The sequence below is a fragment of the Agelaius tricolor genome, unplaced genomic scaffold (genome assembly GCF_023055355.1).
Source record: "Agelaius tricolor isolate 1412-34295 unplaced genomic scaffold, bAgeTri1.0.p SCAF_78, whole genome shotgun sequence".
NCBI lineage: Eukaryota > Metazoa > Chordata > Aves > Passeriformes > Icteridae > Agelaius > Agelaius tricolor.
Window position 1 is genome coordinate 232,382 of NW_027269338.1, and position 16,799 is coordinate 249,180.

Consider the following 16,799-nt stretch of genomic DNA (forward strand, 5'->3'; position numbering starts at 1 on the left):
TCTTATACATCAAGAGTCCTATTATCATTATGGTGCAAGGATTCCATATTGCCAGAGTGTCAATCTCCTCAATGTTTCTCACAGGCAGCTCCTCTAAGCACTGCCTGCCCCTGCTCCTTGCAGTAGCCATCTGACTCTGGTGCCCACCAATCCACTCTTTTATACCACTGTTCTTATTGGCTACTGCTGTGGCCTGTTAACATCAGGCCTGCTCCTAAGCTTTAGTAATTGGTCCAGCTGCAATCTTTAGGGGATAAGATTACATTCTACACCACCTTCATTTACCCATACTGTATCCCCCTACACATATTCTGCTAGGGTTAAAACAAAAACCAAACCAAAACCCCCTGCAGGAAATGTGGAACCAGCTGAGGTGCTCTGCTCTGCCAGCTCCTCTGGTGCCCAGGTAACAGCAGAACACTCAGGGATCTTCCCAGGGAAATCCCTGGTTCCAGACCTGCCATCAGCTCACTGTCTCTGTGCAAGAGCCAGAAACTCTGTAAAATTCCAAGGTTTGGAATACCCAAGCAAGACAGAAATGGGGTAGTGAGGAGGCAGCACCAAGACAGCCCAGCTCAAACCAGCTCCTGACCAGACAATGCTTCTTGCATGACCCTATCAGGAGCTAACTACAAACCCCTTGTTTTTCCACCCAGACTCACTGGACTCTAGGAATGCTCTGAAGACTCACATCTGTACTGTCCAAGGAGTGCTCAGACCATGCTCTCAGGCACATGGGAGGATTTTTGGGGCTGCTCTGTGCAGGGCCAGAAACTGGTCTTGAGGATCCTGGTGATCAGGAAATTGTGTAATTCTATATTCAACACAAAAGTTTCCAAGAATGACAGCAAACCAGGGCTTCAGACAAGAATTACAGGAATTTACAGGAATGACAGCAAACCAGGGATTACAGGAATGACAGCAAACCAGGGCTTTAGGCAGGGATTACAGGAATTATAGCAAACCAGGGCTTTAGGCAGGGATTACAGGAATGACAGCAAAAAAATAGAGATTACAGGAATGACAGCAAACCAGGGCTTCAGACAAGAATTACAGGAATTTACAGGAATGACAGCAAACCAGGGCTTCAGGCAGGGATTACAGGAATGACAGCAAAAAACCAGGGATTACAGGAATGACAGCAAAGCAGGTGTTCAGGCAGGGATTACAGGAATTATAGCAAACCAGGGATTACAGGAATGACAGCAAACCAGGGCTTCAGGCAGGGATTACAGACTGGTCTAAGAGCAGGATCCTGGTGTTTCCCAGGTCTGCTCAGTGCCTGGATCCACTGGACAGGATCATGATTTTGGAAAATGACTGAGGACTGTCTGATGTCACTGGTCACAGAAAGTCACTTCAGCTGCATGGGAAGCTGATGCTGTAAACTAACAGAAAGATATTCCATAAACCCCCTGGATTTCACAAATTCAGCAAACCAGTCTAAAAATATGGGGAAACCTGCCAGAAAAGCTAACTGGCCTGAGGGGGAAGAACCTTCTGTCCATCAATGTTCACTGAAAAGCAAAACCCCAAGGAGAAAACAGGCCAGATTAAAAATACTGAGACAACTGCAGCAAAGGGGCTTGAATTAGATATAAATACATGTAGGCTGAAAAGATTTCAAACTCCTAAGAAAATCAAAAACGAGTGTGGTTTGTGGAGGTTGGTGGACGGATGTTTGAGGTCTGTGCAAACAGTAACTGATGTGAACATGAGCCTCAAGAAGGAGGACGTGGATCCAGCAGCCTGGAATGGCCCCTCAAGGTGCAGCTCAGGCTGTTTCTGGCTCTAAACCCTGAAGCTGTTTGCTCCCCCAAGCTCCTCTTTCCTAAGGCTGCTCTTGGGCTGCCTGGGCTGCCACAAAACCACACTGAAACCACTGAAACCACTGAAAGCACTGAAAGCACAGCACAGAGCTGCCCCCAGCAGGGACAGCTCAGCTCCCTCCTTGCCATTGCTCCTGCCATGGATTTCATGGGGTATTTTATCCTTTGTGTATTTTCCCCCAAAGGCAGGGATCCACCCACAGACCATCCAGATGATCCAATCTGTGCTGCTTCTCACCAAAACTCGCTGCTTCTCCCTCTGCAGAAAGCACAAACCTTCATGGAGAGCACACCACGCTCCCAGGTCCTCAGCAGGGAACAGCCCTGCAGGAAAGGTGCTGCAGTGCCAGGGAAAAGTGGGGAAATTGGAAAAGCTGCTACACTTCGAGCTGCCATGTCACAGACATCTTTTATGGAAAATCCTTTCCTTAGGATTTTTCCTCCTGAGAAGCCCGACAGGCCTCAGGAACAAAATGCAAACAATGGTTATCTGCTGCTGTGGAATGCAACAGGAACAAAATGTAACCAATGGTTATCTGCTGCTATAGAATGCAACAGGTAAATCTGTGATTAATCTCATGTGGTTGTTTCTAATTAATGGCCAATCACAGCCCAGCTGGCTCGGACTCTGTCTGAGCCACAAACCTTTGTTAACATTCCTTCCTATTCTATTCTTAGCCAGCCTTCTGATGAAATCCTTTCTTCTATTCTTTTAGTATAGTTTTAATATAATATATATAATGAAATAATAAATCAGCCTACTGAAACATGGAGTCAGATCCTCGTCTCTTCCCTCATCCTCAGACCCCTGTGAACACGGTCACGCTGCCATCCTTAGCCCTGGGATTCCACTGGGAACCCATTCACCATCACTGGCACCAAAAACACCCAGCAGTTCCACACCCTGTGCCCTCAGTCCTGCCTGTGCCTCTTTGGGGGACACACCAAACATGACCCAGGGCCACCTCAACCCAGTTCTCATATGGCTTTTGGTGTAACTGTCTTTTAAAATGGAATCATGGAATGGTTTGTGTGAAAAATGCATGCATTTTATGATTGGCTTTTCACAAATATTCAAATGAATATTATATGTGTTGTGTTAGAAAGTAATGCTGTATTAATTCTCTTAAGTACTGTGTTAAATATAGTTTTAGGTTATAAAAAATGTTAAAATAGAAACTGTGCTATGTAGGATACGTTTTTTAAAGAAAGAACTCACAACGAGATAGCAGCCACAGGACACCTGAATCTTTCAGAGAGAATTTATGGCCCTCTTATCAGAAGAAACAAATTTCTTCCTGCCTTGAAGGCGCTGTCAGGATTCAGAGGAAGAAGCTGACACTGCCCAGACAGAATCCTGTGTTTGAATGGAATTTATGCATCATGCATGAGGTGCATGAATATGCAACAGGCTGTTGTTTTTAAGGGTTAATCCTCTGTTAACGTGGGTCCTTTTTCGGGCTTATTTTGCCCAGAAAGAGGTACCTGGACTGTCCCTAACTCTTTGTATTTATTGTCTCATATTGTCCTAATTCAAATTGTCCAAATTATTATTACTCTAATTGTATTGCTATTTTTAAAACCATTTTGTTACTATTAAACTTTTACAATTTTAAAAACGAGTGATTGGCATTTTTCACAGTCTGGGTGGAAGAGACCCACCCAGCCACCCCTCTCTGCTGACAGGCTCAGGTGCTCCTGCAGGAATTCCCAGCTTTCAGCAGGAGCTGCACACACCAGAGCTGCCGCCCACCGGGACAGATTCACTTGCAGGCAGCAGCCAGGGACATCTGGGGGCTGCCCAGCAGATTTGGGGCAGTCTGAATTTGCTGCTGTGCCCTGCAACTCATCACTGAGCACTCCTGCAGCCTGCCAGGGGCACGGCAGACACCAACCGCGCCATCCCCGGAGGTGTGCAAGGAATGACTGACTGGATGTGGCACTCAGGGCTCTGGGCTGGTGACACGGTGTGGATCAGTCAGAGGCTGAACTCCATGGTCTTGGAGGTCTTTTCTAACCTGAATAACTCTGGGATTCTGCTCACCTTGGGTGCACAGAGCTGGGACAGGGAAGAGCGGGAGCTGGAGGCACTCAAGGGACAGAACTCAAGGGACAAAGCTCAGAGCTGCTGTACTTGAGAGCAGCTGAAAAACCAAGTTCATCCTCCAAACACACCCACAGGAGTGGGGCTCAAGGGCTTCACATGCAGAAGATGGAAAGGCATCGATTTACAAATGGTTCTACATGTGGATGCACACAGCTGGGGTCAGTTTGGGGCCCCTCAGAACCAGAAAGACATTGAGGGGCATCAGCAAGTCCAGGCCCAGGAACAGAGCTGGGGGAAAGGTCTGGAGCACCAGGAGCAGCTGAGGCTGCTCAAGGGGGCTCAGCCTGGAGGAAAGGAGGCTCAGGAGGGACCTTCTCAGTCTCTACAGCTCCCTGAGAGGAAGGTGGAGCCAGGTGGGGGTCAGGCTCTGCTCCCAGGGAACAAGGGACATGACAAGGGCAGGCGGTCCAAAGTTGTGCCAGGAGTGGTTTAGATGGGATACTGGGAAAATTCCCTCCTGTAAATGGCTGTCCAGCCCTGACATGGACTGCTCAGGACAGGGGTGGAGCCCTCATGTCTGGAAGTATTCAAAAACCATGTGGATATGGCACTTGAGGACATGGTTTAGTGATGAACATGATGGTGGTGCTGGGTTGATGGTTGGACCTGCTGATCTTACAGGTCTTTTCCAACCTTACTGATTCCCTGACTCTCAGTGTCCAATCCTCACTTTTACATCTCCCAAAATATTAATTTGAGACTGTCATACTGACACAGGAGATGCCCACTGCAATAAATGATTTGGATTTATGTTGTGATCAGGGTTCCTGACTCTCAGTGCCCAATCCTCACATTTACATCTCCCAAAAGGTTTATTTGAGACTGTCATACTGACACAGGAAATACACACTGCAGTAATTTGGATTTATGTTGGGACAGATGTGTGACAAGGGACTGGTGCCATGTGAAGGTGAGGGATCCCACTTCAACAGCAGCTGAAGAAGCCATTAAATATCATCAATAACCTTTTCAAAAATCAAAAGGGCTGGACAACTTGTGTTCAAGAGTCCCAACATTTGCCTGAGGTGCTTATAGAGCATTTCCAAAATTCTGGGCTTTTGGTAGCCCGAGACCCCTGACATTGTGCTGCTGGACTGAGAGACCCAGAAGGATTCCTGTGACCATGAGCTCCTCACCCAGACACCACTCCAGGAGTAACTGAGGAGCTCGTGTGGCTCTCAGCAGGCACACAAGTGGCTCGCATGAGGAACAGCTGAATTCCATGAAAACCAGGTCCCTCAAAAGCCAAACTATTTCATTCTGAGAAGACTCCAGACAGGGCAGATGAAGTGAAGGTTCACCAATCAGACTTGTACAAAACATGGAAGCTGTGCTCCAAGGAAGAACCAGGTAAGAGCCATCAGGAGAGAAATGAGAATTTGGGCTCTGTCAGGATCTGTCAGGCATGGCTTTACTGTAAAGCAGACAGAATTGAAATAATTCCATATGAGGGGAGGCTGGGGGCCTTCCAATTCAGGAGGGGGAGATAGACCCTTTTTATCTTTTCATGCCATTAATAACTTTATAGGAGATGATTATTCCCTGTTTGTAATCACAAAATAATTAGGGATATTAATGGAACTCAGTAAAAAACCAAATGAAATATCAGCAGCAGGCTTAAAAAATGCTTTTGGATATAAAGCTCAAGTAAACTAATAATTGATTGCCACCAGATTCTGTGGGACTGAAATGCATAAAAGGAATGGGAGAGGATCAGACAAAACCATGGATGGCAGCCCCATGGTGCCTCATACATGGGCATGAACATGATCCACAGAGTGACAGGAGCTGAGCACCCACCAGGGGAAGGAAGGAAGGAAGGAAGGATCTCTTTGTCCTGCTGGGGTCTGGGCCCCTCAGCTCCTGGCACTTTGCTCTGACACGTGCTCAGTCAGTGCAATATGACACAACACACCAGTTTAACTATCACACTACAGCCTCAAGGTTTAGGCTGGACACCAGGAAGAATTTCTTCCCAGAAAGGGTCAGCAGGCATTGGCAGGGGCTGCTCAGGGAGTGGCAGAGTCACCATCCCTGGAGGTGTGCAAGGAATGACTGACTGGATGTGGCACTCAGGGCTCTGGGCTGGTGACAAGGTGTGGATCAGTCAGAGGCTGAACTCCATGGTCTTGGAGGTCTTTTCTAACCTGAATAACTCTGGGATCCTGCTCACCTTGGGTGCACAGAGCTGGGACAGGGAAGAGCTGGAGGCACTGATTCACCAGGAAAGATGAGAAGAGCTAAATCTGTCTGGCTTTGGCCAGTGACAGCTCATGGGGACAAGGAGACAGGCTGAAAATAACAGTGAGCAAAAAAGGGAGATGGGACTGACTGCTGAGAGCTAAATTAACCCCAGGCAGTGGGAAAGGAATACAAAGGAAGAGCAGCCCTGGCAGGAGAGCAGCCCCTGGACATGGGCTGGAGCTTTCCTGGCTCTGACATTATTCCTTCCTCTGTTCCAGTGGGTTCAGTTCTCAAAGGGAATCAGGGGGGCAGAGATGGGGGGCACAGGGCAGGGGAGCTTGAGCACTTCAAGGGCAGAGATGGGGGGCACAGGGCAGGGGAGCTTGAGCACTTCACTGGCTTCCCACTGAGCACCTCCACAAAAGCAGTGCAAAGCAAAACACAGTGCAAAGCACAGAACCCCAAAGGAGACCTTTGACAGCAGTGAAGGAAGGGACAGGGACCTGCCACAGCCCCTCTGGGGACAGGGACCTGCCACAACCCCTCTGGGGACAGGGACAGGGAGCTGCCACAGCCCCACTGGGGACACAGACAGGGACTGCCACAGCCCCACTGGGACACAGCACTGGGAACAGGGACAGGGACCTGCCACAGCTCCTCTGGGGACAGGGAGCTGCCACAACCCCTCTGGGGACAGGGAGCTGCCACAGCCCCACTGGGACACAGCACTGGGAACAGGGACAGGGACCTGCCACAGCTCCTCTGGGGACAGGGAGCTGCCACAACCCCTCTGGGGACAGGGAGCTGCCACAGCCCCACTGGGACACAGCACTGGGAACAGGGACAGGGACCTGCCACAGCCCCTCTGGGAACAGGGACAGGGACCTGCCACAGCTCCTGATCGAGGGACAAGGACCTGCCACAACTCCACTGGGGACACAGACAGGGATCTGCCACAGCCCCACTGGGGACAGCAGCAGGGGGAACAGGGACAGCAGCACTGGGAGCAGATGGGACAGGGACCTGCCACAATCCCACCAGGGACAGGGATCTGCCACAGCCCCTCTGGGGACAGGGACAGGGAGCTGCCACCGCCCCACTGGGGACACAGACAGGGACTGCCACAGCCCCACTGGGGACAGCAGCACTGGGAGCAGATGGGACAGGGATCTGCCACAGCCCCTCTGGGGACAGGGACTGCCACAGCCCCACTGGGGACAGCAGCACTGGGAATAGGGACAGGGACCTGCCACAGTCCCTGATCTGGGGACAGCAGCACAGGGGACAGGGACAGCAGCACTGGGAGCAGATGGAACAGGGACCTGCCATGCTCAGGGTGCTGCTCTGCTCCTGCACATCCCTTTCCCAGGACACTTGAGGACAGTGACCACGTTTCCCCAAGGGAGAAGGAAGCCAGGATGCCTTTTTGAAACATGGAATATGGTCACATTTGCAGCATCAACGAAACCCAGGGCTCCTACAGCTACATGAATATTCACACATCATGTGAGCCCCCATCTGAGAGCTGTGTGCCAGGGCTGCAGATCCACAGCCAGATCAGAGTGCTGCTGTGTGTCTATATAGAGGCCTGATTTCATCCTGGGGCACGGGAGAAATGCCTGCAGTGACAACAATCCTTCACTGGGACAGACTCCACATCCCTGGCTGTGACAGGCTGGGGGCTCAGGGCCTCACCAAGGCTCCTTCCCCTCAAAGCCCTGGGCCTGTCGAGGCCCCTGGGCTGCTCTGTGATTCCAGGATGAGTTATTTCATCAATGAACTACACAGAGTGGGGCTCCAGGATGAGTTATTTCATCAATGAACTTCACAGAGTGGGACTCCAGGATGAGTTATTTCATCAATGAACTACACAGAGTGGGGCTCCAGGATTGGTTATTTCATCAATGAACTACACAGAGTGGGGCTCCAGGATGAGTTATTTCATCAATGAACTACACAGAGTGGGGCTCCAGGATTGGTTATTTCATCAATGAACTACACAGAGTGGGGCTCCAGGATTGGTTATTTCATTAATGAACTACACAGAGTAGGGCTCCAGGATGAGTTATTTCATCAATGAACTACACAGAGTGGGGCTCCAGGATGAGTTATTTCATTAATGAACTACACAAAGAAGGACTCCAGGATGAGTTATTTCATTACTGAACTACACAAAATGGGACTCCAGGATGAGTTATTGCATCAATGAACTACACAAAATGGGACTCCAGGATGAGTTATTTCATCAATGAACTACACAGAGTGGGACTCCAGGATGAGTTATTTCATCAATGAACTACACAAAATGGGACTCCAGGATTGGTTATTTCATCAATGAACTACAGAGTGGGGCTCCAGGATGAGTTATTTCATCAATGAACTACACAGAGTGGGGCTCCAGGATGAGTTATTTCATTAATGAATGACACAAAGTGGCACTTAGGAAGATGGCACTTCCTTCTTATCCCAGTTGGGAGCCAGCTTTGTCAGGGGCACAGAGACAGAAAAAGAAGGGAATCCTGCAAGGATCTGGCCTGGCCAAACTATGGAATGCAGCAGGACAGGATCTCCCTGGAAATGAAAACACTCAAATGCTTAAAGAGAAGCAAAAAGCACTGTCCAAAGCTACCAATCCTCAAACCACTTCAGAACCAGAAACAGGACAGAAACCTACACCTGGGTTCAGCTGGAACAGGTAACACCAGAACACATTCCATTTCATCCCTGCAGCAGCACAGAGTTTTTATTCCTGTTCTCACTGACCCTTCTTGTGTGGTGCAATCCTCGGAGCAGCCATTTTTCTTCACTGTATTTTCCACTATAAAATTCCACTGGAGACTCTTCTCAGCCCAGCAGTTTCAGACTGTTCTAAAGGTCCTTTTAGCTGTCATTTAACACACAATTACAAGGCTGTAAAGACTGGGGAGTTTACAACTCTCCTAAAACCTACTTCAATGCTGTGCTGCTCAGGGCAGGCCTTGCAGGAGGAGAGCATTTATCCAAGGAACAGTGGAATACATGGAAAACTTCCAATAAACCTGGCCTCACCTGCCTCAGAACAAACAGACAGAGACATCTCTAAGTGCTCCTTGTTTGGAGGCCAAGCCTCCCCAAGACCTGAAGGATACAGGAAGAAAAGCTAAAGGTGTAATAAAGGTAAGAACAAAGAGAAATTCCCATCCAGGAGCAGGAACTGCCTTGTCTGAAATGGAAAAAGCAGCATGGAATTTAGTGGACCAAGGTCTGGATAAACTCTCTCATGTTATCTGTAGCCACCAAACCTGAGCTCAGGCAGATCAGGTGGAAGAAAAGGCAGGGAATAAATGGAAATCCCTCTTACCAGAGAAATTTGGTTTCTCTAATCCAGCAAAAGGAAGGGTGGAAGAAGTCAGGACTGGGGTCCATAGAATTAAACCAAAGACAAGCAGGCAACGGGTCAGCCAGCAGGGAGGAGATTGCACAAGATAAAATACCATGAAAACAATGACCTAACAAATGACAGATTAAAAGTAAGTTTTCTGATCACTCCAGAAGCAGAAATATGGAGAAGTTTTGGGGTTCTCCCTGGAGGAGGGATCTGTGTGTGCACACACTGCTAACAGGATGAAACAAGCAGTGTTTAATGAAAAGTCTGACTGACTTATTAACCAGAGCATAATGCTGGGCTGCCAGTCCTGGCAGAAGACTTGACTTCAGCACCTCCTCCTAAATCATGTTATCCTCCCTGCAAACTGAGCTTTGCTGCTCCTGAGGTGAGCACAGCCCTTTTCCAGCTAAACTCCCTCTTCCAGCCTGTCCCAGTCTGCCCAGTGCCCAGCTGGGGATTGTTTCCCACTACAGTGGGGTCTGGGAACTGCTGGGAGCTCCTGCTCTCCTCCAGTGACACTCAGAGCACGCTGCAGCACACAGGGTCCAGTTTGAGGGCAGGTGAATGCCTCAGCCCCTGTGATTGCTGTGGGGGTTATTGTAATGCCTGACTCTGGTACATAACAAAGCAGCAAAGCCCCCTGTCTGTCACACACAGGGCACCTGCCCAGTGCAAAGGGAGAACTGGATTTGCTGTAGCACCGTGTTTAAATGTGCAATTTTCACTCCATCAGCCCCTTCTCTGCTGCTTTCTGCTCTCTCTGTGAAGGCCAATGAGATGATTGTGTGACAGGGCAGAACCAAAACAATCCTGCCCCACTTTTGGAGCAGGCAAAGGGAACTGCATTTGTGTGAGAATCATTCCACACTTTGCTCCTTGGTCGCCAGAGAACTCTGGATCAGACAAAACTTGAAGCTGAGCAGGGATCAGTGGTGAGGAACAAGCAGGAGTCACATGAATCAATCCTCAATCTCTGACACTTTGTGGGTGACTCATGTCCCTGTCCTTGACACAGGTCCATGGGTGAGGCTGAACATTTACAGGAAGAGATCACAAACCCACCTCAAACCCACCCCGAGGTCACAAACCCACCCTGAGGTCACAAACCCACCCCCAGGTCACAAACTGCCCCCAAACCAGAGGGTCCTGGCCTGGAAAGGTGGCAGAACCCCGGCCCAGAGCAGCTGTGGCTGCCCCATCCCTGGAAGTGTTCCAGGCCAGGTTGGACAGGACAGGGAACAACCTGGGACAGTGGAAGGTGCCCCAGCCCATGGCAAGGAGTGGCACTGGGTGACATTTAAAAGGTCCCTTCTGATCCAAGCCATTCTATGATTCCATAAAAAACACTGAGGATCCTTCAACCCAGTAGGAAAAAGTCATAAAAACATTTGGATGGCAATAAATTAAAAGCCAGACAAATTAAAGGAGAAAATACGGCACATTTTTCTCTGCTCAATAGGAACATTGATCATCTTAAAAATTAAATATGAAAAATGTGAGTGTTTTTTTTTAACATCAAAAACACTCCACTCTGTCATGTTCCTGCCAACCCAGGTGAGCAAACACAGGTGATGTGAACTCACCTGCACTACACAAGAGGTTTATTAAACTTTTCTGGGTTTAAAATTTATGGGTCACCTTGTGAGAAAATCAAATTTGCTATGTAAGAATTCCAAGTCTGACAATGCCCTGATGCAGCACACACTCACCCCATAAATGCAAAACCAGAGCAAGGGGAAGAGCTCCACGTGTGTGCCCAGGCATAGGCCCAGGATGGCTCCCAGTACATCCCAGTGCCCCCCAGTCCCTGTGCTGGCCCTTCCACAGCTGAATCCCTGAGCTCAGGATGGCTCCCAGTACATCCCAGTGCTCCCCAGTCCCTGTGCTGGCCCTTCCACAGCTGAATCCCTGAGCTCAGGATGCTCCAGGAGGCTCAGGATGGCTCCCAGTACATCCCAGTGCTCCCCAGTCCCTGTGCTGGCCCTTCCACAGCTGAATCCCTGAGCTCAGGATGCTCCAGGAGGCTCAGGATGGCTCCCAGCACATCCCAGTGCTCCCCACTACCTGTGGAGCCTTTCCAAACCTGAACCCTTTGGGCACAGGATGCTCCAGGACCAGGACCAGGACCAGGCTGTGCTGTCACATCTGCTGCTGGCAAATCCTAGCTGGTGCCAGGCTTGAGGCTGGCATTCCAACACAAATGGTGACATTCCTGAGCAGTTTCCACAGGATCAGGCTCCCTCCCTGCCTGCAGAGCAACAGGATGTGACACCTGAGCAGCAGCAAAGAAGACACCCAGCACCTGTGGAAACCTTTTCTCCTTCTCAGGGTGTGAAAAGGCAGCTCCTTCTGTCCCTGGGCAGAGTGAGACACAAAATCCTGTCCACGTGCCCCAGCAGTGGAAGCTTTGGCAGCACAGAGCCCTCTGCAGCTCCTGGACCTACAGGGGCTCTGCAGGACATGGCTTAAGGCTGGGCACACTCAAGGGTGTGGATGGAACCAGCCTTTGCCACAACAGAGCAGCCCTGGGCACAGAAGCACAGTTTGGGGCCGTCCTTCCACTGTCCTGCAACCTTGGGACCCTCCTTCCACAGTCCTGCATCCTTGGGACCCTCCTTCCACTGCTCTGTAACCTTGGGACCCTCCTTCCACTGTCCTGCATCCTTGGGACCCTCCTTCCACTGCTCTGCAACCTTGGGACCCTCCTTCCACTGTCCTGCATCCTTGGGACCCTCCTTCCACTGTCCTGCATCCTTGGGACCCTCCTTCCACTGTCCTGCAACCTTGGGACCCTCCTTCCACTGCTCTGCAACCTTGGGACCCTCCTTCCACTGCTCTGTAACCTTGGGACCCTCCTTCCACTGTCCTGCATCCTTGGGACCCTCCTTCCACTGTCCTGCATCCTTGGGACCCTCCTTCCACTGCTCTGTAACCTTGGGACCCTCCTTCCACTGCTCTGCATCCTTGGGACCCTCCTTCCACTGCTCTGCAACCCTGGGACCCTCCTTCCACTGCTCTGCATCATTGGGACCCTCCTTTCACTGCTCTGCATCATTGGGACCCTCCTTCCACAGCTCTGCATCCTTGGGACCCTCCTTCTACTGCTCTGCATCCTTGGGACCCTCCTTCCACTGCTCTGCAACCTTGGGACCCTCCTTCCACTGTCCTGCATCCTTGGGACCCTCCTTCCACTGCTCTGCATCCTTGGGACCCTCCTTCCACTGTCCTGCATCCTTGGGACCCTCCTTCCACTGCTCTGCATCCTTGGGACCCTCCTTCCACTGCTCTGCAACCTTGGGGCCCTCCTTCCACTGCTCTGCAACCTTGGGACCCTCCTTCCACTGTCCTGCATCCTTGGGACCCTCCTTCCACTGCTCTGCAACCCTGGGACCCTCCTTCCACTGCTCTGTAACCTTGGGACCCTCCTTCCACTGTCCTGCATCCTTGGGACCCTCCTTCCACAGCTCTGCATCCTTGGGACCCTCCTTCTACTGCTCTGCATCCTTGGGACCCTCCTTCCACTGCTCTGCAACCTTGGGACCCTCCTTCCACTGTCCTGCATCCTTGGGACCCTCCTTCCACTGCTCTGCATCCTTGGGACCCTCCTTCCACTGTCCTGCATCCTTGGGACCCTCCTTCCACTGCTCTGCATCCTTGGGACCCTCCTTCCACTGCTCTGCAACCTTGGGGCCCTCCTTCCACTGCTCTGCAACCTTGGGACCCTCCTTCCACTGTCCTGCATCCTTGGGACCCTCCTTCCACTGCTCTGCAACCTTGGGGCCCTCCTTCCACTGCTCTGCAACCTGCCCAGCAGCTTTCCAGGCTATTCCATCAAAGCCACCTGAAAACAGCTCAGCTCTAACCTTGTGCCACCAAGCAGGTGTTCAACACTCTGCTTTCCTCCTCTCAGAGCCTCTCTGCACCCCAGCACAGCCACTCTGCCATGCAGGGGAGGATGGAGACCAAACTGGGACAGAGATATCCAACACAGGGTATCCCAGACTTTAACAAAGTTATTCTGCACTGCAGCACAGGGTATCCCACACTCTAACACAGTTATTGTGCTATAGCACAGGCTATCCCACACTCTAACACAGTTATTGTGCACTGCAGCACAGGCTATCCCACACTCTAACACAGTTATTGTGCACCCCAGCACAGGGTATTCCACACTCTAACACAGTTATTGTGCTATAGCACAGGGTATCCCACACTCTAACACAGTTATTGTGCTATAGCACAGGCTATCCCACACTCTAACACAGTTATTGTGCTATAGCACAGGGTATCCCAGACTCTAACACAGTTATTGTGCTATAGCACAGGGTATTCCACACTCTAACACAGTTATTGTGCACTGCAGCACAGGGTATCCCACACTCTAACACAGTTATTGTGCACTGCAGCACAGGCTATCCCACACTCTAACACAGTTATTGTGCTATAGCACAGGGTATTCCACACTCTAACACAGTTATTGTGCACTGCAGCACAGGGTATCCCACACTCTAACACAGTTATTGTGCTATAGCACAGGGTATCCCACACTCTAACACAGTTATTGTGCACTGCAGCACAGGGTATCCCAGACTCTAACACAGTTATTGTGCACTGCAGCACAGGGTATCCCAGACTCTAACACAGTTATTGTGCACTGCAGCACAGGGTATCCCACACTCTAACACAGTTATTGTGCTATAGCACAGGGTATCCCAGACTCTAACACAGTTATTGTGCTATAGCACAGGCTATCCCACACTCTAACACAGTTATTGTGCACTGCAGCACAGGGTATTCCACACTCTAACACAGTTATTGTGCACTGCAGCACAGGGTATCCCACACTCTAACACAGTTATTGTGCTATAGCACAGGGTATCCCACACTCTAACACAGTTATTGTGCACTGCAGCACAGGGTATTCCACACTCTAACACAGTTATTGTGCTATAGCACAGGCTATCCCACACTCTAACACAGTTATTGTGCTGCAGCACAGGGTATCCCACACTCTAACACAGTTATTGTGCACTGCAGCACAGGGTATCCCACACTCTAACACAGTTATTGTGCTATAGCACAGGGTATCCCACACTCTAACACAGTTATTGTGCTATAGCACAGGGTATCCCACACTCTAACACAGTTATTGTGCTATAGCACAGGCTATCCCACACTCTAACACAGTTATTGTGCACTGCAGCACAGGGTATCCCACACTCTAACACAGTTATTGTGCACTGCAGCACAGGGTATCCCACACTCTAACACAGTTATTGTGCTATAGCACAGGGTATCCCAGACTCTAACACAGTTATTGTGCTATAGCACAGGGTATTCCACACTCTAACACAGTTATTGTGCACTGCAGCACAGGGTATCCCACACTCTAACACAGTTATTGTGCACTGCAGCACAGGGTATCCCAGACTCTAACACAGTTATTGTGCACTGCAGCACAGGGTATCCCACACTCTAACACAGTTATTGTGCTATAGCACAGGGTATCCCACACTCTAACACAGTTATTGTGCACTGCAGCACAGGCTATCCCACACTCTAACACAGTTATTGTGCTATAGCACAGGCTATCCCACACTCTAACACAGTTATTGTGCTGCAGCACAGGGTATCCCACACTCTAACACAGTTATTGTGCTATAGCACAGGCTATCCCACACTCTAACACAGTTATTGTGCTATAGCACAGGGTATCCCACACTCTAACACAGTTATTGTGCACTGCAGCACAGGGTATCCCACACTCTAACACAGTTATTGTGCTATAGCACAGGGTATCCCACACTCTAACACAGTTATTGTGCACTGCAGCACAGGGTATCCCACACTCTAACACAGTTATTGTGCTATAGCACAGGGTATCCCACACTCTAACACAGTTATTCTGCTGCAGCAGAGCCCCCCTGGCTCCAGGAGCAGCTCTGGCAGTGCCCACGCTGGGGCTGGCACAGGCTGCCTGTGTCTCTCCAGTTCTGCTCTGCCAAGATCAGTCTCCAGCTCACAGCCATGGTTCAGGGATAAGGAACACAGTCAGGAACCAGCGGTCCCTCTTCTCCCAGGGCTGTATTACATTACATAAGGAATGTGACAGCAGCATCCTGAACCTCAAACCCTGCTGCTCAAGGACTCCAGGCTCTCTGCTCAGCTCCATCATCCCATGATTCTTCTCAAGGAATCATCCCTGGAGCAGCAGGCAGATGCCCTCTGGAAGGGTTCAAGGACAGGCTGGCCAGGCTTGGAGGAACCTGGTCTCGTGCAAGGTTCCTTGCTGAGCACTCCCCAGAGCTGCAGGACAATCAGGAATTCCCAACCAACTTCCCAAAGCTGATCTGCTCTTGGGTGACTGCAACCACCAGTATGGGGATCTCCAGCTCCTGTGAGCTGCACAACCACGTTTTCCTCAATATGGGAACAGATCTGTGCAAAGGGGGCTGTGCTGAGGGGACTCCAGAGCCAGCCTGGGGCCTCACACCAGCCACACCCAGGAATCACAGAATCACCGAGGCAGGAAAAGACCTCCAGGATCAGAAGATTATGCAGAAGAGAAATGCAAGAAATACTAATGTGGTTTTCAGGGACTTAGAGATGGAGAAATCTTCAGGATGCACTAACAGGGGACCACACTTTGTAGTCATCTTATTGTAAATCTTCCACACCCTCTCGGTGATTTCTCATGTGCAGCTCCTCACAGCACTGACTCCTTCTTCCTCACAGCACAACCAACTGCCTCCAGCTCTCTCCTCACCCAGCTAACCCACTCTTTTTTGGCACTTGTCTTCTTACTGGACACAGCTGTGGCCTATTGAGGGCAGGCCTGTTCCTAATCTTTGGTGATTAGTACAGCTGCAACTCCTCAGCTGTGAGACTGCCTTCTGCAGTATTCTCTTACATTCCATCCCTCCACAACACCTGAGCCAGCTCATGCTCTGCCTGGGTGGAAAGGATTTGTCACCTCCCACCTGGAAAGCCTTACTGCAAAACCAAGAAAAAAAATCTCAGTTTCACACGTGAGGGAACAGCAGAGCCAAGTTCTCAGTGGCCAGCACTCCCAGGCAGCCCACGGCTCTGGGGCCCTGTGCTAGGGGAGAAATGCCCATGCAAGCTGTCAGCAGGGATGCTGCTCCTGCCTCTCCTCAGTGGCAGCAGCTCCTGGGAAACCTGCCTGCAGAAAGGTGCTGACCCACGGGCCAGGCACTGAAACCCTGGAGACAAACACAGGAAGCTGCTCACACACAGCCAGAGGATGAGCAGGCAGGCAGACACAGGATTTTAACCTTTAGCACACTCACCA

At 50.4% G+C, this 16,799-nt stretch overlaps 1 protein-coding gene across 19 annotated transcripts in view; it reads right to left on the reverse strand.

Annotated features, from left to right (window-relative positions):
• Nucleotides 1-16,799, reverse strand: part of SCRIB (scribble planar cell polarity protein) — a 137,402-nt gene that overhangs the window by 72,382 nt on the left and 48,221 nt on the right. The gene's annotated exons all lie outside the window — the stretch shown is intronic.